The following is a 22336-nucleotide window of genomic DNA, read 5'->3' as shown; positions in this document are numbered from 1 at the left end:
AATAACTTCCACACCCCTTAAACACGGCCACACTCGTTAAACACTTCTTCCATCCGTTACACACCTCGACTGTTGTTAACACTCAGAACCATCCGTTAAGTAGCCTCGCCTATCCCTTAAACACATCTGCCACCCACTAAACATTCCCACCCATTAAAGCACCTCCTACCCGTTAACCACATTCGACATTCGTTACACACCTCCTCCACCACATACATACCTCTCCAACTCATTAGACACTTTTCCCATCCGTTAAACTTTTCTTCCACCCGTTAAGCAACTCTCCCATTGCTTATAATCCTCTCCTACCCGTTGGACAACTGTCCCTCCCTTTAAACATCTTTATCACCCGTTAAACCGCTCTCCTAACCGTTACACAACTCTCCTATCCGTTTAACACCTCTCCTATCCGTTAAGTAGCCGTCGCATTCGTTATACACCTCCATCACACGTTACACACCTCTTCCACCAGTTAAACACCTCTCCCATCCGTTATAAACCTCACTCACCCTTACAAAATCCTATCCATCCCGTTAAAAGCATCTCTCACAAATTAACACCAGCCCCCTTGTTAAACATTTCTCCCACCGTTAAACAGCCTCTTCTATTCGCAACACACATCTTCCACCCATTAAACACCTCTCCACCCCCTCATATAACGTTCGCACCCATTAAACACCCCGGCACTCGATAAAAACCTTTCCCAACCGTTAAACACCTTTCCTACCAGTTAAGCACTTCACCAATTCGTTACCAACTTCTCCAACACGATAAACACCATCTCCACAAGTTAAAAGCCTCTGTCATCCGTTACACGCCTCTTCCAACCGTTAAACGTCTCAACCACACGTTAAAAGCCTCTCTCGTCCGTTAAACTTCTCTCCCACCCGCTAGAAGTCTCTCCTACCCGTTAAACACCCCGCTCACCCGTTAATCACTTCTCCTCCTTGTTAAATATCTATCCCACATCTTATACATCTCTCACACCCGAGAAACATCTCAACCACTCTTTACAAGCCACTCTCTCTCCTTCCCCTTAAACACCTCTCCCGCCCGTTAAAAACTCTCCAGTCTGTTAAACACCTCCCCCGCCCGTTAAAAACCTCTGCCACCCGTTAAGCACCTTTCCAACCGGTACACACCTCTCTCAAACGTTAAATACTTCTCCCATCCATAATATAACTTTCCTACCCTTTACGCAACTCTCCCATTCGTTGAACACGTCACTCATCCGTAAAACCTCTCTCCCATCCGTTATACACTGCTTTTTTTTTATTCGTTCATGGGATGTGGGCGTCGCTGAAAAGCCCAGCATTTATTGCCCATCCCTAATTGCGCTCGAGAAGGTGGTGATGAGCCGCCGTCTTGAACCGATGCAGTCCATGTGATGCAGGTTCTCCCACAGTGCTGTTAGGAAGGGAGTTCCAGGATTTTGACCCAGCGACGATGAAGGAACGACGATATATTTCTAAGTCGCGATGGTGTGTGACTTGGAGGGGAACATGAAGGTGGTGTTGTTCCCATGTGCCTGCTGCCCTTGCCCTTCTAGGTGGGAGAAGTTGCGGGTTTGGGAGGTGCTGTCAAAGAAGCCTTGGCGAGTTGCTGCAGTGCATCCTGTGGATGGTACACACTGCAGCCACAGTGCGCCGGTGGTGAAGGGAATTAATATTTAGGGTTGTGGATGGAGTGCCATTCAAGCGGGCTGCTTTGTCCTGGATGATGTCGAGCTTCTTGAGTGTTGTTGGAGCTGCACTCATTCAGGCAAGTGGAGAGTATTCCATCACACTCCTGACTTGTGCCTTGTAAATGGTGGAAAGGCTTTGGGGAGTCAGGAGGTTAGTCACTCGCCCCAGAATACCCAGCCTCTGACCTGCTCTTGTAGCCACAGTATTTATGTGGCTGGTTCAGTAAAGTTCCTGGTCAATGGTGACCCCAGGATGTTGACTGTCGGAGATTCGGTGATAGTAATGCCGTTGAATGTCAAGTTGAGGTGATTGGACTCTTTTTTTGGAGATGGTCATTGCCGAGCACTTGTCTGGCGCGAATGTTGCTTGCCACTTCTCAATCCAAGCCTGGATGTTGTCCAGGTCTTGCTGCATGCGGGCACGGACCGCTTCATTATCTGAGGGGTTGCGAATCGAACTGAACATTGTGCAATCATCGGCGAACATCCCCATTTCTGACCTTATGATGGAGGGAAGGTCATTGATGAAGCAGCTGAAAATTGTTGTGCCGAGGACATTGCCCTGAGAAACTCCTGCAGCAATGTCCTGAGGCTGAGATGATTGGTCTCCACCAACCACTATCATCTTCCTTTTTGCTTGCTATGACTCCAGCCACTGGTGAGTTTTCCCTCTGATTCCCATTGGCTTCAATTTTACTAGGGCTCCTTGGTGCCACACTCGGTCAAATGCTGCCATGATGTCAAGGGCAGTCACTCTCACCTCACCTCAGCTCTTTTGTCCATGTTTGGACCAAGGCTGTAATGAGATCTGGTGCCGAGTTGTCCTGGTGGAACCCAAATTAGGCTGATGGTGCGGGAATTGGTCAGATTGGATTTGTCCTGCTTTTTGTGGACAGGACATACCTGGACAATTTTCCACATTTTCGGGTAGATGCCAGTTTTGTAGCTGTACTGGAACAGTTTGGCTGGAAGTGCGGCTAGTTCTGGAGCACAAGTCTTCAGCACTACAGCCAAGATGTTGTCGGGGCCCATCGCCTTTGCTGTATCCACTGCACTCAGCCGTTGCTTGATATCACGTGGAGTGAATCGAATTGGCTGAAGATTGGCTTCAATGATGGTGGGGATATCGGGAGGAGGTCGAGATAAATATCCACTCCGCACTTCTGGCTGAAGATGGTTGCAAACGATGCAGCCTTGTCTTTTGCACTCACGTGCAGGACTCCGCCATCTTTGAGGATGGGGACGTTTGCAGAGCCTCCTCTTCCCGTTAGTTGTTTAATTGTCCACCACCATTCACGACTTGATGTGGCAGGACTGCAGAGCTTTGATCTGATCCGTTAGTTGTGGAATCGCTTCGCTCTGTCTATAGCATGTTGCTTTCGCTGTTTAGGATGCATGTCGTCCTGAGTTGTAGTTTCATCAGGTTGGCACCTCATTTTTAGGTACGCCTGGTGCTGCTCCTGGCGTGCTCTTCTACACTCCTTATTGAACCAGGGTTGAAGCCCTGGCTTGTTGGTAATGGTAGAGTGAGGAATATGCCAGGCCATGAGGTTACAGATTGTGCTGGAATAGGTTTCTGCTGCTGCTGATGGCACACAGCGCCTCGTAGATCCCCAGTTTTGAGCTGCTAGATCTCTCCTGAATCTATCCCATTTAGTCATGATGTGGCGATGCCGGTGATGGACTGGGGTTGACAATTGTAAACAATTTTACAACACCAAGTTATAGTCCAGCAATTTTATTTTAAATTCACAAGCTTTCGGAGGCTATCTCCTTCCTCAGGTGAACGATGTGGAAATGTCGTTTCCACATTGTTCACCTGAGGAAGGAGGTAGCCTCCGAAAGCTTGTGAATTTAAAATAAAATTGCTGGACTATAACTTGGTCTTGTAAAATTGTTTACAATTATCCCATTTAGAAAGGTGATAGTGCCATACAACACGTTGGATGGTATCCTCAGTGCGAATAGGAGACTTCATCTCCACGAGTACTGTGCGGTGGTCACCCCTACTAATAATATCATGGACAGATGCATCTGCGACAGGTAGATTGGTGAGAATGAGGTCAAGTAGGTTTTTAACTCGTGTTCGTTCGCTCACCACCTGCTGCAGGCCCAGTCTGACAACTACTTCCTTCAGGACTCGGCCGGCTCGGTCAGTAGTGGTGCTACCTAGCCTCTACTTTGTAATGGACATTGAATTCCCCTCCCAGAGCATATTCTGTGCCCTTGCTGCCCTCAGTGCTTCCTCCAAGTGTTGCTCAACATGGAGGAGGACTGATTCGTCAGCTGAGGGTGGACTGTAGGTGGTAATCAGCAGGATATTTCCTTACCCATGTTTGACCTGATGCCATGAGATTTCATGGGGTCCGAGGTAAATGTTAGGACTCCCAGGGCCACTCGCTCCTGAATGTGTATCACTGTTCTGCCACCCCTGGTTGGTCTGTCCTGCCGATGGGACAGGACATACCCAGGGATGGTGATGGAAGATTCTGGGACGTTGGCTGAAAGGTGTGATTCTGTGAGTGTGGCTATGTCAGGCTGTTGCTTGTCTCGTCTGTGGGACAGCTCTCCCAATTTTGGCACAATTCCCCAGATGTTTGTGAGGAGGACTTTGCAGGGTCGACAGGGCTGGGTTTGCCTTTATCGTGTCCGGCGCCTAGTGGTCCGTCCGGTTTTATTCTTATTCTGACTTTTATAGCGAGATTTTACAACTGAATGGCTTGCTGGGCCATTTCAGAGTGCAATTAAGAATCAACCACATTGCTGTGGGTCTGGAGTTACATATAGGCCAGACCGGGTAAGGACGGCAGATTTCCTACCCTCAATGAGATTAGTGACCCAAATGGGTTTTTACGACAATCCGGTAGTTTCATGGCCACCATTATTGATACTAGTTTTTTTAATTGCAAATTTTATTTAATTAATTAATTGAATTTAAATTCCCCAGTTGCCGTGGCGGGAATTGAATTTATGACTCCGGATTATTAGTCCAGGCCTCTGGATTACTAGTCCAGTGACATAACCACTATGCTTCCAACCGTAACACACCTCTTCATCCCGCACTCTTTAAACACCCTCCCACCCTTATACATCTGTCCCACCCATTATACGCCTCTCCTATAAGGAAAATACCTCTCATACCCGTTACACACCTCTTCCACCGCATAGACACCTCTCCCACCCCCTTTAGACACACCCTTACCCATTAAACATCGCTCCCGCCCGTTAAACAATTCTACCACCGCTTAAACAACTCGCCCATTCGATAAACACCTCTCCACCCGTTTAAAACTTTTCCCATCCGTCATACACTCCCACCCTTTAAACAACTCTCCCATCGGTTGAACACCATCGCATTCGTTAACCACCTCTCCCACCCGTTAAAACCCCAACGCGTGGATTTAAATGGATAGCGAATGGGCAGCCCGTTTTACTTTTCTCCCAATATTTATTTCCATACGGCACAAAGTCAAGATCTACCCTAATAGGTTCGAATCAAATCACCTGACCCTGCTTAGGAATTGTCCTCAGGTGTATAAATATCAGTGAGTTTTAGAACAAGTGGAGACTCAAGACTGCGAACTGTCTCGTGAGGTGTAAGCTCGAGCACCCCGTTGGGTATTCTACTTGTGTGCATATAGACTTATAACTTGCATGTAGTACTCAAGGTGCTGTCCTTAAGTAAAAACAATCTGTCGGATAAAGCACTACCATTAGAATCTTTGTGGATCTATTAGTTATATAAAGAATAAGGATAAGGAGCAGGAGCTACAATATGAGGCCTGAATCAATATGAAATACAACCAGCTAATTCAGATGTGGTAGTGGGGATGTGGCCCCAGCTGATACACAGGACGCGAGGTGGCTGGTTCCCAGTTGAGAACAAAATTAAAGACAGGCATTTTTATAGCTCCTTTCACGACCTCAGGCCGTCTCAAAGCGGTTTACAGCCAATGAAGAACTCTTGAAGTGTCGTCACTGTTCTGATGTGGGGAATTGGACAGCTTATTTCCGCACAGCAAGATCCCACAAACAGCAATGAAATCAATGATCAGATAATCTGTGTTAGTGATGTCGGTTGGGATGAATATTTGTCAGGAAACCGGGGAGAACTCCCTGCTCTTCTTCTCAATAGTGCCTGGGACCTTTTTCGGCCACCTGATCGGGCAGACGGGGCCTCGGTTTAACACCTCATCCGAAATACCGGACCTCCAACAGGACTCGTGACTCCTGTCAGGAACCCGGGCACAACCACAGAGCAGGCATGCAGTGAGTACCATTCTACTACCGGAAATATAATTAAGTGCGCGAGCTCAAGCAACTCTCCCACTGCTTGGACTGGTGGGAGGAGCTTTGCAGTACAATCCTGACCGGGTAGCTAGATTTGTGGGCATGTGGTGTAAGCTGCATAACTTCACTATAATGAGGGACCAACACTTGCCACCACCTGGGAAGCAAAGGTTTCAGCAGGAGCAGAAGGAGGCGGACGATGAGCAGCATGAAGAAGAGGAGGAACAGACCAACATCGACCACCAGCGCCCCTAGATGCCAGAGTTCTTAGACAGCAGCTCATCCAAGAGCGTTTCACGTGAACCATCCCTCTCATCCCCAAAATACCAACATTCCCACAATCCTAAACACCATCGTCCTTGCTTCCATCATCCGATTGCCTTCCTTCAGTCCAGCCTGATGGGTCTTGCGCTCATTTCACTGCAAATATTAACACAGAATTCGAATCCAGAAAAAAATTATGCAACAACTTAATTCCATCTGTGCATCTGTCCACAAGAATAGTTAAGAATTTTCCTTATCTACCACTTCGTTCCTATCTCATGCGCTAGTGTATCTGTCCTATTGCCCCTACGAGGTGTTTCCCCAGTGCCTGCAGCTTGGGAGGTGGAAGTCTGCTGAGCTTCCATAGAGAGCACTTCAGATCGCCGGGGTGAGCGACCTCACGCATCTCTGTGCCTTAAGGTACGGCTGCAGAAAGCAGCATCTCAGGGTGGGCCGCGGCAGTCTGACCCAGCTTGCTGTGTGGCACTAGCGGAGTGGGTGTTGAGGGAGCGGTCATGTGGTCATTCTCAGAGAGGACAACAATGCCTGCCTCATGGAGCCAAGTCCAATCTCCTGGTATTCTGCCTCAGCATTCCGATGGCTCTGCGTGAGAACTGAGTGCAGGAGTGATGTGACATTCATGAAGCCCGTGGTAATACTGCCCCCCACAGCCAAGATGGCACCATGTAAGCTTCCACACCAGCAGTGGGAGCTGCCATGGAAACTGTCAGAGCTGTCAGCAATGGATTCATCATGGTGGTTGCCACTGTGGTCTTAATGGAGCTCACACTCAACCAATGTTGAATAGGATGGTCCCCATGCTCTGCACCCAGCCCTGACACAAGTTGGAGCTGGACTTCTCCTTGTTCTGACCCTTTGCTCGCAAGCCCGCTGACAGGCTGCCCAGTGCACCTTACATTTCCTGGTGTATGCCTTTCTTTCTTCAGAAACGTTCACTGCTGTCTGCAGCGAAGAGTGCACTTCCCCTTTAAGAAGAACTGGCTGCCTTTAAGTGGCGTCAGTGAAACCCTATTTACCTCCCTCTTCACCAGGCATGCTGCCAATTAATAGAGTGGTAGGTGGTAATCACCTAGATGACAAAGGCGGCAAATGCATTCTGCTGAGTGCGGCGCCAAAGAGCCCTAATAAAACTGAAATCAATGGGGATCAGGGGGAAACCTCTCCAGCGGTTAGAGTCATAGCTGACACAAAGAAAGATGATTGGGATTTTTGGAGGAGAATCATCTTGTCCCCGGGGCAAAGTCCGAGGCCCAACTATCTTCATCTGCTTCAACAATGGCATTTCCTCCATCATAAGGTCATAAGTGGGGGTGATGATTGTTCAGTGTGCAGCTCCATTTACAATTCCTCAGCTCATGATACAGTCCTCGCTAGCACGCAGTGAGAGCTCCAGATTTCAGCTCATAAGTGGAAAGTAACATTTACATCATGCAAATGTTAGTCAGTGGCATCTTCAACAAGAGACAGCCTAACCGCCTGGCCTTGACATTCAATGGCATGACCATCTTCGAGTCTGCCACCATAAACACCCGGGGGTCGCCATTAATCAAACCCTCAACTGGGCCACCCACATAAAAGCCGTGGGTACTAGTGCTGGTCAGAGTCCCTATGTTATGTGGCGAATGGCTCACCTCCTGATTCCCCAAAGAATCCCCACTACCACTACCCAGAATGCATAAGCAGGAGTATGATGTTATACTCTCCACTTCGCTGAATGGGTGCAGCTGCAACAACACTCAAGAAACTACGCACCATCCAGAGCAAAATATTCCACTTGATTAGCAGCCCATCCACCATTTTCAGCATCCACTCCCTTCACTGTAGCTGCAGTGTGTACTATCCACAGCACTGATTGACATTTCAATCACAAATCATTCAGTGGTATGTGTCTCATTGTAGCGCTCCCCTGCTGTTGTTCAAGCCACGCTTCATTGGATCGTTTTCAATGAGAACAGGAGGTAGGTTTTGTCACCTGCAAGCCATCCGTTGACGTAATTTTACTCCCAGTGGCGGTCAGGGACAGTCGAATTTTAATGGATGAATCTGTCGTGACAACTTCAAGCATATCTCACATTGAAACGTAGGATCCTGTGCATGTTATCAGACACAATCTGGACATTGAGGGAGAGGAAGCTTCTCCTGTCGAGGTAACTGATCTTTTGGGGGAAGAACATCATGTCAACCTGGGTGGTCTAGCCAACTGTCCTGTCCCATGGATAATGACCCCGCCGAGACTAAGTGATGTGCTAGAGGTGGAAGCTGGTTTCAGGTCTGGCTTCTCATCCAGAGATTCTTTTGTCAGTGAAGTCTCCCCGGTTATATCTCTTGAGAGACTTTTTGGAGGGATGATTGGCCTAGGCCTTATTCTCATCTTGTGATGCCCAATGAACTATGTTCCCTGTGATGCTCATCCCCTAATCTTATTATATCCCGGTTAAGATACTGTGGAGAACATTCCCTTTTGGGAAACCCATAGTGAAGCTTGTGTGAGATCTAAGGGAAAACATTCCCTTCTACCCCAAAGACGAGACATAGATAGATTGCAGGCCGGCTCCAATTCATAAATTGCCAAGTTACTGGCAGTGCTTGTAGAACCAAAAACATATTTTAAAAGGTTACTTCTACCTCGATGCCCTGCTGCAGGTATCGACTCCAGCGACAGACGGGGTAATCCTGGCATAAATAACGGATTTGGAATGAGTGATATCATCTGTTACACACGTCATTTCCTTACCTCCGCCAATAAGGTGCCTGTAATTCTTCTGATCTCCTCCACTTCTAGAGATAATCACAGTGAGGGACAAGGGCCGGTGTTTCAAGACGTCCTGTCCCCTCTCCGTTTTACTCCTCCCTGCTAAGATTGTGCAGGTTTGGCGAATAAATTCAAAGGAAATTCAACACCAGGATACCAATCTTCATGGGATTCCACCGGTCTACCGTCAGAAAACTCCCGTGGAAATACTAGGCGCAGTGCACTGTAATCTGCAATTCCGAAACGAGTGCATAACCTTTTCTTCACAGTTTTCCTTCGGTTGGAAGGTCCCGTGGCTGGGCCGGTCCAGCTGCAAAAACTTAAAATTCCGAGCTGCGCCCTCTTCTGGCGAATATACAATTGTTTCAGCAAATCTCACCAAACAGACAAAAAAGGGCATTTTCTGAATCCATTGACAGTATCATGCTTCATTGTGACGTATTTCATACTCCGGCCCCTCAGTGTTCTTACAAACCATCAGCCAGTTCACGGTCTGTCGCTCCGAGTGATTAATTGGCTCAGAATGTTGGTGAGCGTTGTACTTCATTGCATCTCTGTTCTGGGAATCATTTCCATAGGTACCTGTTTCTTCTACAACCCGCTTTATAGCTAAAACGCGCAAGTAGATACTTTACTTTCATATAAAATGTATCACTGTCGTTTGGACTCTTTGCCTGACTCCCTTACCCTCGCGCCTTTTCTCCTGTAACACAATCTCGCTAATTCGTTTTTGATTTTCTTTTCCGATAGACTCCGGCGATACTTCGGTCAAAGTGACTCAACTCCCTGGAAGCGCGAGCGCAATCTTAGGTACAAGCGTCTCCTTTCATTGCTCGATTCCCTTATTTCAAGACGGCCCACGTGTGAACGTGCACTGGTGGAAACAGGGTGATAATAAATATCTCAGCACAGGACCTGATGAGAGAAAAGTAACTGGCTTCAAAACTAAATTCAGCGGCTTCCTTCGGTTAATCAATGTGACTGTAAAGGACTCGGGATTGTATTATTGCACTGTCGCCCATCAAGGGAGAATAGCTGGAAACGGAACTGGATCATATTTAGCAGTATGGGGTAAGTATGAAAATAGCGACGAATGCGATCTCTGTGACTGTAATATTCGAATCATTTCTCTGGTGTGCTTTGAAGGATTCACATTGCAACTTACATTCCAATCGTTTTGTATTTATAAATTCAAATTGCATGTAGGCTGCTACACGTTACATGCTATTGGGTATTACAATATTTTAGCAATATTAATCAACAAGAGGATTATCTGGTAGTAATTTTAGCCCAAACACACACAGTCAGCATTTATACAACAAGCATATTAAGTTAAAATTGCAGTATCCGTTAAGGATATATATATCTCGACAGCATTGGATACCAACGCGGATCTGCCAAAGTAAGCAAAATCTTAACCAGTTCGTTGGTTTATTTTGTCTGTATTGGTTCGGGAAGGCTGACCGTTTCTATTGGAATTCAGATTCGCTCATTTGTAACTTAATGGTCTTTATGTTAAGATCGTTGAAAGCCGGGTGTGACTAACAGTTAAAGTCCGCACTCAGTAACTTGAGCCACGCACGCCATATTTTCATCATCTTTTTAGCCTCCAGTAAATAGGATATCATCCAGAAACTTTGTGTCAAAGTCCCTCGCGTTTGGGAAAATTGTACTTTATCATCAGCTGCTATAATTAAAGGGGTGGAATTGGTCGGCAGCGGTACCGCAAAACAGGCGATAGTTAATCGGCCGCCCGATTTTCTTTCCCATCAGCGGTCACCCTTTATCGCCCGGGGATAAAAGATAAAATTACCCCCGAGATAATGTGAACATTTACGAAGATGCCGTTTACGATGTCGCTACCGATAGCGCACAGTGAATATCTCCCCTCATCGTGCTGTCCGGATTCGGACGAAACAAAGCGACTGTTGATGACCTTGACTGATGCCCGAGTAACGTTGCTTTCCTCAATTTTTCTAGTTCCGCCAACTCCGCTGAAAATTACCTCTCAAGAACATGAAAAGGATTCATCTGCGTCTCTGACTATTGTGTGCGCGACATCTCCGTTTTACCCGCAGAATATCACCTTCACTTGGTATAAAGATGGGACCAAAACTACAACAGAGATAAGTAACGTTATACAACTCAACACCGATGGACTATATGAAGCTTCCAGCCGTTTGGATGATACACCGCCTGTTCCAACTGGAACTGTTTATACCTGCCTGGTGTCTCACGTTACATTACAAATTCCAGCCACGGCCACTCACATTGTCACCTATCCTATAGGTAAGATAGCAGATCTCAGTTATCCTGCAAATAGAACCGATTACTGTGATCGCTCCCCACCCCCCTCCCTCCAGACCCGGCCCCACCTCCATCATCAAATCTGTGGAGTTATGCCAGGTGTACTGCTCCAAAGCCTCTGCAACAGCAGTTCAGCATCACCTGCCCCAGTGGGAGTCACGGTCGAGATATGGAACTGACGCTTGTGACAATATCGGGATGTAAGCCGTATCCTGCCGTTCCCCAAGTCGCAACGCATCGGAGCTGGACCGCTGTTTCCTACATCACTTAAACCGTGCTCGCAACCTGCAGACATCTATAATTTTAGCAACAGTTATTAGCTTCTTATAAAGTAACAAATTAATCATTATCACACTTATATCGAAGTCTTATTGCAATCAGATTTGAGTATAAGGAAACATAATGTAAATATAACTTATTTCACAAGAATGAAAAATTAAACATAGCTCATGTTTTATTTTGTTTCATAAAACTATACTTTAAATAAAAAGTAATAAAATAGCAAAAATTGATTAAAATATTCACGATCTTTTAAGTCGTGATCTTGTTGAATTGAATAGTGTACTACTTCATATTTATATATTTCATCTAAATCTAATAGGTGGTCAGATCACCCGTTACTTGCTGATTTCTGCATGTGCAGGGGTCGGGTTGGTATTCGCGGTATTAGTTCTCATCATCGGGAAGCGATGTCTCTCAAAGAAGAATAAAGGTAAGTAATCATTTAGTATTTTTATTAATGTAAACACAACTTTCGAAGAGAGAGCGGGAAGTTCCTGTTACATGTAGATAGAAAAGGAGTTGATTGTAACTTAACGGTCAAAGTGCAGTTACGCTGTCACACAGGAACTGGAACTGTTGGTGATTATCGATTTCCCTTAGGTTGAAAAGTATAAGGGTCCCTTCACTTTCACCACAGTCTGTTTCATTTATACAAATTTCAACAACTAATTTGTGGACTATGATTTTTATCACTACTGGTGTGGAGGTAGATTCGAATTTCTTACATGCTGCGTAAAATGCAGCGGAATTTCCCAGCACCCCCCAGCCATCTGCTGAGACTGGCACTCAGCGGGATCTGTATTGGAAAACAATCTTTCATCGCCTGCGACTTTCCATCCATTCAGGACAATGGACATGGAATAGTGGGCAGTGTTCCTGGGATTTTCCAATCATCCTGCTGCTGCGTGCAAGACCCCGTCGGTAGATGATCAATGCCGTCATTATTGTTAATCACAGGTCAGAATCTAAGCAATTCCTTAAATATGATATCAAGATCATGTAATATTTTACATTGAGTAGAATGAGCCTATACTCTCTGGTATTTAGAACAATGAGAGGTGATCTCATTGAAACATAAGGTTCTGAGAGGCCTTGAGAGGGTAGATGCTGAGACGCTATTTCCCCTGACTGGAGAGTCGAGAACTAGGGGGCACAGTCTCAGGGTAAGGGGTCGACCATTTAGGACTGAAACGAGGAGGAATTTCTTCACTCAGAAGGTCGTGAATATTTGGAATTCTTCAACTCAGGGGGCTGTGGGTGCTCAGTAGTTGAGTTTATTCAAGAATGAGATCGATAGATTTTTGGACTCTATGGGAATTTAGGGATATGGGGATCAGGCGGGAAAGTGGAGTTGAGTTCGAAGATCAGCCCTGATTTTATTAAATGGCGGTGTAGGCTCGAGTGCGTATGGCCTACACCTGCTCTTATTTTTTATGCTTTATGTTCTTATGTTCTTACATTAAGTCCACCACTTAGTGTATTTCTAAGCTAATGAAATGCTTCATTGTAAAGTCTTGAAATTCGTTCATTACCAGGAGCGCAGAACGACGATGAAAGCTCAGACCATTGCAAACAGCCGGTATGTTTCCATAATCTATTCCATTATATTTCGAATGTAAATATAAAGAAGAGTCCGAGCGTAAAACTAGCATTGAAATGATTTGCCCCGCGTTATTCTGTCGTTGTAAAGATTTATACAAAAATAGTGCAGAGTGATACCAGTAATTATGCAACAAACAGGCGTAGAAACATTAGACTTGTCGGTATCTGTGACAGTAAGTCAGAGGCACCCGACTTCGAATTGTCACCTCCAGATTGTGAAGCAACATATAGTTTAAGTAACCATCAACATATAGCTTAAAAGTTTCCATCAACTGTAGTGAACAGAAAAAAAAATATCTGCTGTTGTCTCCTGAACACAGCGGGCAATATATTGCGCAATTGTACAACCGCACTCCATGATTTTGTGTCCATTAAATAAGTCTGGACGAAACCCAGAGAATGCGAATTCAAATCCTACATGGCAGTTTGAGATTTTGAATTAAGTTTTAAAAATCCGCATATATAGTTGGTATCAGCAAGAGTGAGCATGAAGCTGTTGGATTGTCTTAAATCCCTATGTGGTTCACTAATGTCCTTCAGGGAACGAAACCTGCCGTATTCACCTAGTTTGACCTCTTTGTGACTGCAGTCCCAAACCAGTGAGGTTGACGCTTAACTGCCCTCTGAAGTGTCCTAGCAAGCCCACCACTAACTTCTCAAAGTAACTAGGGATGGGTAATAAATGCCAGCCTTGCCAGCATGCGCGCATCTCCAGAATGAATTGAAAAAAAAGCACAAAGTCACAGGCCGGCAGTGCCAAGTTAGCGATTTCCATTTCCCGCGTGTGCCCAGATCACAGACGCGATTTTTTAGATCGTGGAGTGGGCGAATTTGCTACAATGTTAAGAACATGAGGAAACATGCTGCAAGAAATCGGCATTCCCTTCAGTCGCTGCATTGATGCGAAATGGCATAGGGACAAACAGATCAGGAAATAAACACGTGGCTGAAGGATTAGAGTGGGAAAGACGGGTTCTTTTTCATGGGACACTGGCACCAGTAATAGGACAGGAAGGAGCTGTACAGTTGCGACGGGCTGCATCTGAAACAGCTGGGAGCAAGGTCCCAGTGGAAAGGATAAATAGGGTGGTTAATAAGACTTTAACTCGATAAGGGGGGCGGTTCAGAGAAAAATATTAGTAAAAAAGAAAAAACAAGAGTAAGAACAAGGGACCAGAGTAAAATCCAGGCCAGTGTTGTAGAAACCATATATACTCCGGGTCTGGGAAACAATAAAAAAGCTGAAATCAACAAAGTGGGAGTGACAAATAAGAAAAATGATAAGGTAAAACGTGTAAAATTGAATGAAACAAGTAAAAAGGACGATTTAAACTATCTGCCCAGCAATGTACACAGCGTCCGAAATAAAACGGGGGAACTGGAGGCAATAATCCGAAATGAGGAAACAGATGTAGTAGGAATAAGTGAAACATGGCTCCATAAAGAAAAGGACTAGCAAGTGAATATTGCAGGTTTAATCACAAAGGATAGGGAGAAAGAAAGGGAGATGGAGTTGCTGTACTAATTAGGGATAATATAATGGCATTAGAAAAAAGGGACATAACTAACAGAAGGATAGAAACAGATTCTATGTGGATTGAAATCAAACATAAGAGATCGATCACGCGAATGGGGATCCACTATCACGATCACGCGAATGGGGATCCACTATAGACCACCTAATAGTGGGAGGAGGTAGAGGAACAAGTATGTAGGCAATTTTACCCATCCCCAATAAACTGTCAAGAAGAGAGCATAATCCATAAGAGACCATAAGAGATAGGAGTAGGAGTAGGCAAGAAGAGGTACAAAAGGGGTACAGAGAATAGAGTTTTTACAATGTGTGCAGGACAGATTCTCACTCAGTGCGTAGAAAGCTCAACAAGAGAGGAAGCACTGCTGGATCTAGTAATGGGAAATGAACCAGGACAAATAAGAAAATAAAGCTTAGCAGAACATCTAGGCAATAGTGATCACAACATAAAAAGGTTTAAGGTAAAGATTGAGAAGGAAGTAAGTAAGACAAAGGCAAAAGTAATAAATTGGGTGAAAAAGTTGATTTTCAGAAGATGAGAATGGAACTAGGAAAAATCAACTGGAAAAAATTACTGACAATGAAAGAAATAGAACGGCAGTGGGAAATGTATAAAACGGTGATCACAAGAGTCCAGGAGAAATATATCCCACGAAAAAGCAAGAAAAAACTCGACAGTAATGACACACCATGGATGAATAAAGAAATAAGGGCCAAATTGAAACTGAAGAAAAATTCATACACTAAAGACGCAGACAAAAAACGAGAGGATGACAAAAGGGAATAGGAAAGGGTTAGGAAATAAGTCATAAAAGCAATTAGGAAGGCAAAAAGAAAGCACAAAATTAAATTATCAAGGAATATCAAAAAAATAGCAAATTATTCTACAGACACATAAATAATAAATGTGAAAGGTAGGTCGTGCCTGACAAAACTGATTAAATTTTATGAAGAGTTGAATAAAGTAGTGGACAGGGGAATGTCAATGGATGATATTTATATGGACTTCCAGAACGCTTTTGATAAAGTCCCAAATAAGAGACTGTTAGCTAAGATAGAAGCCCATGGAATCGAGGGAAAAGTACCGACTTGGTTAGCAAGTTGGCTGAGCGAAAGGTGACAGAGAGTCGGGATAACGGCTAGGTTCTAACATTGGCAGGATGTGACTTGTGGAGTCCCGCAGGGATCTGTCTTACGGCCTCAATTATTCGCAATGTTTATTAACGACTTAGATGAAGGCATAGAAAGTCTCATATCTAAGTTTGCCGATGACACATAGATTGGTGGCATTATAAGCAGTGTAGATGAAAACACAACATTACAAAGGGATATTGATAGATTAGGTGAATGGGCAAAACTGTGGCAAATGGAATTCAATGTAGGCAAATGTGAGGTCATCCACTTTTGATCAAAAAAGGATAGAACAGGGTAGTTTCTAAATGGTAAAAAGTTAAAAACTGTGGATGTCCAAAGGGACTTAGGGGTTCAGGTACATAGATCATTGAAGTGTCATGAACAGGTGCAGAAAATAATCAATAAGGCTAATGGAATACTTGCCTTTATATCTAGAGGACTAGAGTACAAGGAGGCAGAAGTTATGCTGCAGCTATACAAAAACCTGGTTAGACCGCACCTGGAGTACTGTGAGCAGTTCTAGCACACACCTTCGGAAGGACATATTGGCCTTGGAGGGAGTGCAGCATAAGTTTATTGGAATGATACCCGGACTTCAAGGGTTAAGTTACGAGGAGAGATTGCACAAATTGGGGTTGTATTCTCCAGATTTTAGAAAGTTAAGGGGTGATCTGATCGAAGTTTATAAGATATTAAGGGGGACAGATAGGGTTGATAGAGAGAAACTATTTCCGCTGGTTGGGGATTCTCGGAGTCGGGGGCACGTTCTAAAAATTAGAGCCAGACCTTTCAGGAGCGAGAATAGAAAACATTTCTACACACAATGAGTGGTAGAAGTTCGGACTTTCTTCCGCAAACGGCAATTGATGCTAGCTCAATTGCTAAATTTAAATCTGAGATGGATAGCTTTTTGGCAACCAAAGGTATTAAGGGATATGTGCCAAAGGCAGATATATGGAGTTAGATCACAGATCAGCCATGATCTTATCAAATGGCGGAGCAGACTCGAGCGGCTAAATGGCCGACTCCTGTTCCTATATTCCTATGTTCCTATAAAAGAAAAATCAGGTTAGCGATCGGGCCACTAATAGATAAACAAGATAAACCAACAGGCAACGACAGTGAAATGGCAGAATTATTAAGTAATTACTTTGCTTCAGTATTTACCAGGGAGACTAATATGGTGGGCATGACGTTGGAAGAAGAGATCGAAAAAGATGTAAAGACCTTTAAGATAGAAAGGGGGAGGCAATTGATAAAGTAATCAATCTTAGAGAGGATAAATGCCCAGGTCCAGAAGCATACTAAAAGCATTAAGGAAGAGATCGTAGAGGCACTTCTACATATATATATATATATATATATAAATTCATTACAAAAAGTAATAGTGCCAGAGAACTGGAGGACAGCTAATCTGATCCCTACATTTAAAAAGGAAGATAAAACAAGTCCAGGGAACTATAGACCAATTAGCTTAACGTTAGTATTCGGAAAGATATTGGAATCCTACTCAAAGATGTAATAGAGAAAAATCTCGAAACCGAAAATGAGAATAAAGAATAGTCAGCACGGATTCCAAAAGGGAAGGTCATGCGTGACCAACATTATTGAATTATTTGAAGGAGTTACAGAAAGTGTAGATAAGGGCAATGTAGTGGATGTTATAGATTTGGATTTACAAAAGGCCTTCGGTAAGGTACCACATAGTAAACTCATGACTAAGGTCAGTGCATGTTGCGTCAGGGGATAAGTAGCAGAATAGATAACAAGTTTGTTACAAAACAGAAAGGAGAGAGTGGGGGTTAAAGGTAGTTACTCAAACTGGCAAAAGGTGGGAAGTGGTGTTCCACAAGGATCGTTGCTGGGACCAGTGTTGTTCACCATTTACATAAACGATTTGGACTCGGGAATCGAAAGTACAATTTCAAAATTTGTGGCCGACGCCAAATTGTGCCGTAGAGTTAATACAGAGGAGGACTCCGACAAAATGCAGGAAGACGTTAGTAAACTTGCAGAATGGGCATGTAATTCGAAAATGAATTTCAATATAGATAAATATGAGGTGGTACATTTTGGTCGGAATAATAAGGAGGCCACATATTCCTTCGAAAATAAGTGTCAAAACAGAGTGGAGAAGCAGAGGGATTTAGGGGTACAGATACACAAATCACTAAAAGTAGCGATGCAGGTTAATAAGACCATAAAAAAGCAAACCAAGCACTGGGGTTCATTTCCAGAGGGATAGAATTGAAAAGCAGGGAAGTTAGGCAAAACTTGTACAGAATCACGGTCAGACCACACTTGGAATATTGCGAACAGTTCTATTCTCCATATTATAAAAACGATATAGAGGCACGGGAGAAGGTGAAAAATATTTACTCGGATGATACCGGAATGAGAGGTTATACTTATCAGGAAAGATTGAATAGGCTGTGACTCTTTTCCCTGGAAAAGAGAAGAGAGACGGATGACCTGATAGAGGCCTTTAAGATTATGAAAGGGTTTGATGGGGTAGACATGGAGAAGATGTTTCCACTTGAGGGGGACACAATAACTAGGTGCCATCAATATGGGATTAACTATGACTCTCTTAGGATTCATTTTTGGCGTTAGTCTCCCAAGAGAGCCATAGTTTCGTGGCTGCGGCCTTCTTGTGGGTTCTCGGTCGCAGTGAGCCGTGCCTCCTCGTGGTCCCGCCGGGCAACAACATACAAACATTGGCTAAATGGGCTGCCCAGAGAACTCTCAACCGTAGTACTCTTGTGTGTTTCACTGCCGCCGTTTACCGTGTGCGATCTCACGGCCGTTCAAAGAACACACGAATAGGTGATGTCAGGAGAACACACAGAAGGGGACGAGGAAAACAGAGAGCTTGCTCCAATCCGGAAGTGAACGATCGGTGAAACAACATCCCCGCTTGTGGAATCAGCGACCCGAGCGAAACGTAATCAGCTGGAACGTACCCTGGGCAGACTCCTGCAGTCCCGCTATTACCGCCTCGTTGAGACCTTTGAGGAATGTTTTCATATCGACCATCATTCGCTGGACAGTTCCTACCGGGGAAGATTGGAGCGAACAACCTCGCAATTCAAGGGACCCCACCAAGAATGACGCTGGTGCAGTCACGACAAAATTACGTATTGTTGGTTTGTCCATTATGATTTTACCCTCCTTGTTATTGCCAATTTTGGATCCGACTCCATGTTTTACCTTTCTGTCACTATTAGTTTTATGTATTTTAGATTTCCTGAAGGTCTATTTTAAGTTTAGTTTTATGTATCTTGATTTGCAGTAGGATGTGTTTTATTATTTTATAAAGACAGGACTTTTATCCTATGGTCTTCCTTGGACCATGGATTAATCTATTTTGTTGTTGTTAATCATGACAATGTTATGATCTTCGCAGTTTATGCTGCAACTGAATTTCCATCCATTAATTTAATGGATGGACTCTGGACCCATGATTTCCGGGCCTGCTTGCATCGTTCTTCGCAGGGAGCGTCCAACCGCGTTATCTGCCCCAACAGCATAACAAGATATAATTTTGCCTTTTATTCTATGCAGGCAACAGTGGATGTGATGGCGCCTTATGCTGCACTAGATATGACCAAGTCCAGGAAAGATCCAAGACCAAAGCATCAAGAGAGGACAGTGTATGCCCAGGTCGGGCCGAGGAGCAGAACAAAGAGACACAAATTACCTGTAATTAACGGACATGCGGGATGGTGCAAGAAATAGCTTCAATAGATATTTGGTAATCTGTTGTATTTAGCCCTGATTCTTCGAAGTTCTGGTTATTCCAATGATTTGATTAAAAGTAATCTACATACAGTTAAATTATCGAACTGATGAGATTCCCATACATTGATTTCACAGACCAAGCAAAGGGCACCCGAAAACCAGCTGACCTACGCTTCAATAGACATGACAAGCTCCAAAAAAACAGCAAAGCCTCCACGTAAGGATAAAAGCACGGAGTACGCTCAGCTTCGGATGAAAAACCAAAGAGCAGACGTTATTTCCGAGGAACGGAAAGCCAAGTAATATTCGTGACCAATGGTGAACCCGTTTTATTTGTTTAAGTGTATCTAACTGCAGGCTCATTAACCTGAAATTAATAACAGGCAAGATAATGGCAACTATTCTAAGTGGAATGGTGGAGAGTACCAATGTATAATAGTTAATAATTAACGGCCAGAGTGGATGTAAAAACGGCGCTCCTGTTTGACTGTCCCCTTCGCCTTATTTTACAAGCTGATGATGAAATAGATTGCAGAAATCCAAGTGACAGTAATGTCCAAGCTCTGTTTTAACCGGCCATAGACCTTCATGGCCACGCATCTGGTTCGTGTTCGAACCTGCATTTGCTTATTGCTGATTTGTGCTGATTGAATTCTCTGCAGTTTGGAAAGGATTGGATTTGGTGCGGATTACTGATTGGTAGCTGCTTCCTAAATCACAACACCGTGATCGTTAAGGTGTCAGTGACTTGAGTTATTTGAAAATTGCGGATTTAATTTGTATGTGGTAGAAACGATAGCACAATACAGGCGATAGCGAATCGGCAGCTCATTTTGCACTCTGCTGGATTTTCTGTCCCATTGAAGTCTGGCCATAGGGATTGGATTGGTGCAAGGAGTGGAGCAAAATTAATCTCAGTGAACGGGGAATCAGCTAGGAAGGAACAAAGAACAAAACTGCATTCATGTAGCGCTTTCTGCGACCTGTGCTCATCCCAAAACGATTCATAGTCACTGAAGTACTTTTGAAGTGTAGTCACTGTTGTAAAGTAGGGCAAACGGGGCAGCCAATTTGCACACAAGATCCCATAAACAACAATTAACATCTGTGATCAGATAACTGTTTTAGTGACGTTGATTTGTTGATAAATATTGGCCAGGACACCAGGAGAACTTCGCTGCTCTTCTTGAAATAGTGTCATGGGATCACTTACTTCCATCTGAGAGGACAGACGGGGACTTGACTTAACGTCTCATCCGAAAGAAGGCATCCTCCGACAGTGCAGCATCCCTCAGTACTATCTTGAAGTGTCAGCCTAGATTATGTGCTCGAGTCTTTGAGTGGGTATTCAAATATTATCTTTCTGAATCAGAGAGGGGAATGCTATTACTGATCCAAGGCGAGCGCTGGTAGAGGAGGTCAAGCACTGCAGGCTCGGAAGAAAGCAGTTAATTTAGGAACTTACTGGGATCTATAAAACATTAAATAGTACAGATAAGATGAATGCAGAGTTTCAAACTAAATCCCGGAAGGAATACCAGAGGACAAAACATAAACTAAACAAATAAGAAATAGTTGTTTTTTACTCAGAGGCTGGAATACTTCTTCAAAAGGAGCAACAGAACCAAAACTGTTGAGTGCGTTGTAAATGTGTCTGGATGCCCTAATGGGAGAGCTGGGGTACGAGTGCGATGAGCTTCAGTGAGACGACTGGTCTTTACTGGTTCTTGACTTTTCTCATGTTCTTCGTATCCATTTAACTGAAATGATCTTTCCAATGTATCATTGTTATTCGAGTGTTAACAGAATGAGCTCATGAAAGAGTATTCATATCATCGAATATGGGGATTTTTTTTTGCCTTCTTGTATTTTATTGATTTTTCTTCTGTAATACATCTACTTGTAAGATTTTGTTCTGGTGAAATAAAAATATATCACATTCCTTCCTACCACCTCTTCACGTTTCAACTCTGGTAAGGATAAAGTTAAAGATTTGGTAGCACATAGAGCTCAGGAGATATTTCCATTCCTCTTAAGTCTAAAATCAAAAAAGGCTTACATGACTACACAAATACAAGGCCGTAAGCAGATTATAACAAATATTTTAATAAAGAGGTATCCGGAAGTTTTCTTTTCAAGTCAGCGACTGAAATACTTGTTCAGCAAGGGCTGCAGAACCAACACTATCAGATTCATTGAAAATCTGTCTGGATGTAATCACGATAAAGCTGGGGTCCTGGGACATCACCTAATCGGTGCTTTTGGATTCATCTCGTTTTCTCTACTTCTCGTTTCAAACAATCAAGTATCCTTGACCTTCACCCAACAATTTCAATTGAAAAAAAAAGCGTATTTATTGTGAAGTATGATGAAGTGGGAAACTCATTATACTGGGTAATAATGGTCGTTGTACATTATCTGAAGGTGATGAAGAACCTCAAAGGAAAGATTCAATGATCAAATTCCCAAGCTTCTCATGACTCACAGGGAATGAAAAATTAGAATTTTTTACCGATTATTTATGAACATATAAAAAGCTGAGTTTTCTATGTGGAAGTTTCAGGCCGTAATGGCTCTATAATATATATTAAGTGTAGAAACAGGAAAATCATCAGCAAAGTGATGGAAGGTGTCGTCGACAGTGCTATCAAGCGGCACTCACTCACCAATAACCTGCTCACCGACGCTCAGTTTGGGTTCCGCCAGGACCACTCAGCTCCAGACC

This window comes from Heptranchias perlo, chromosome 16 (assembly GCF_035084215.1).
Source record: "Heptranchias perlo isolate sHepPer1 chromosome 16, sHepPer1.hap1, whole genome shotgun sequence".
Lineage (NCBI taxonomy): Eukaryota > Metazoa > Chordata > Chondrichthyes > Hexanchiformes > Hexanchidae > Heptranchias > Heptranchias perlo.
The sequence above is the reverse complement of the archived record's forward strand: the minus strand, read 5'-3'. Positions refer to the sequence as shown.